Below are 2,721 nucleotides of genomic sequence, written 5' to 3' on the forward strand. Positions count from 1 at the left end.
CAGTAGTTCAAACTACATGAAACATTAAAATAAAAAAAACATTAATAAATGTTTGATAATATTTCTTGTTGCATTGCTACCAGATTAGCTCATTAATATTTAATAAAGTGCAAATAACCTGATGCGTAACTATGAAGCACATCAGGTCATCATACAAGACATACATGTACCTTATCACCTACCAATTTAGAAGTTTTTTTTTGTTTGTTTTTTTTTGAAGTTTTTATTCCCTGTCCTTGGAACTGGTGGAGGGAGAAAAAACATACAAAATGGGCCACCAGTTCCCAACGATCATGAATTAAATCATAATATTATAGTCAAAATTTTTAAGAACAGGTACAAAGAACAATCACAAAAGAGACAAAGACGATGGACAAAGAGAACGCTCACTCTTACAAACAAAACACAAGCACCAGTCTTGTGTCAAACAAGTGCACACATTACTTGGTTACACCCATCTTGATCCTGCCATAATCAGTTTGAAAATAATTGAAGAAAAGGACAACAATTTAAGATGCTTCAAGATCAATGGTCCATTTTTTGAAATGGAGCCGCAGTTTACCTTTACTTTCAGCAATTTTATACTCAATTTTCTGCTTCAATTTGACCATATTCAGAAAAGCATTGAAACTAAGGTTAGTCTGTTTAAATCTGCACTTATGAATGTAAAATTTAAGGCACAGAAAAAGGAAATTAATACATAGGTCATGTTCTGAGGTATCCCTGATACCAAACATTTTATCAAATTTGGAAAATATAAAAGAATCCCCAGTGACACTGTTGATATAAAAACATAGTTCATCCCACATGGGAGACACATTCTTGCATTCACAAAATAAATGCAAAATTGTTTCGGGCAATTCATTACAAAAGTAACAATTGGGTGAATCCACCCTACCAATTCTGTGAAGAAAATTATTTCTACAAATTGCCCTATGAAAAACTTTAAAATAAAATTAGAAGTTCATTGGTTATTACATGAAGGATGCTAAGTAGATTATGATTTTGCTTCCGTCCCGACAGACAGCCATCAAACAATCAATTAACCAAAAAGCCCACCACAACCTTTGGTTATAGGGCCAAAAACCTGGGAGGGACGGCTCGAACAAACCAGTACAAAAGTTGAAAGCACTTCATGCTTAAATGTACATTTTGTACAAATACAAAATGTGTGTCAGGTCGCAGTCGCTTAAGATCCCACTTGAGAAAACACAATCTTTGATCATTTCTAAAGCTGAATTTATACATGATCGTTTATGCTAAAAAGCGAATCACATGTGCACATAATCATGGGTGCACACAAATTGCCATTGTAATTTACACACATATCTTGCACGGTTGGTGTCAAGGATTCAGTTTAGAATCAGCTTTATATTACACTTCTTAATGACTAATTTACACAGTGACAAAAGGATGTGTTCATGCACCATTACACCACAGAGTAGGGCCCTGATGCACATAGAAACTGCATTAAAAAAAGTAATAAAGTACCTCCTGAATGTGTGTCAAAAATCTCTTTACTCCTCTTTTATGATGTGCCAGAAATCTCTTCCCCCCCCCCTTTCAACCTGCCAAAATTGTTATCTCCACCTTACTTTTTTTTTGCCATGCCAAAATTAGCCCTCTTTTTGTCAGGGGGGCCGCAGAAAATTATTGCACAGAAAGGGCCATTTTTAAGGGGGAAAGACATGGCACACAGACATAATCATATTGTAAACCAAGGACATTCTCAATTCCAGGAAGCCAGCACGATGCATATACATATAAAACCCGTAAGACCATGACCATGTTTGCTGGTATGGAAGTAGAGTCCTTGCTTGGATAGTAAAAAGTCAGAGACATCCACAGCTAGGCGGAACATTTCAGTACATGGACATCCTCGTTTGATGGTGTGTGTATCATGTATAAATCACATGTAAAATGTCCTTGTTTGCCGATGAATACTTTAGTGCCCAAGCAGGCTGCTCAGGGAGGGTCAGTCTCAAGGGGGTATCCTCCCTCGAGTTTTGGAATATTGGGGTTTTTTTAATCACACTTTAAAATCTCTCATTTTTGCGACACCTTTTTACCTTAAGCAATGGCGAAGACTTCTTTTTGACAGGTTGCCCTATAATATGTTAACCCAGTTGGGGAAGCTTATACCCTAAAATCTATAGAGATGCACCCCCACCCCCCGCTAATGGTGGTAGCTAGAGGGGGCAATTGCCCCCCCCATATTCCTTTCATTGCTTGAGACTGGACCGTCGGTTCTTGAGGTCTACTGAAGTGCCGAATGTGTTGCTAATGCAGTATCATCGGTCATTAGAACTTAAAAGGGCATTTCGTGATCCACAGCATCATCCCCCCACTTCTCTCAAAAAAATTCAGATTTTTATATCACTGGAAACCTCTGGCTACATAATGTTTATTGTACAAACAATTTCTTGCAGATTAATTTGTTTAGCAAAGATATCGTGAAATTTGAATTTTTCGTTCTGGTATACCAGAAGCCCCCCAAGTCCCCCCTGGTTCCTAAGCCTATGTTTTGAACAGTCTAAAATTTTGTTGAAGTGCAATTTTAGCAACATTTCTGATGCGATCGCCCGTCGTGATCGACGTTGTTTACATCTGAACTTCCATTGATTTTAAAACACTGTGTCATGCTTCAACAAATCCGACTAGATTTTTAATGCAAAGCCATCGGTGAGCAAATTCGTGGCTAGTCTCGAGCAAATGAAACTA

This window comes from Amphiura filiformis, chromosome 7, assembly GCF_039555335.1.
Source record: "Amphiura filiformis chromosome 7, Afil_fr2py, whole genome shotgun sequence".
In the NCBI taxonomy this organism is placed as follows: domain Eukaryota; kingdom Metazoa; phylum Echinodermata; class Ophiuroidea; order Amphilepidida; family Amphiuridae; genus Amphiura; species Amphiura filiformis.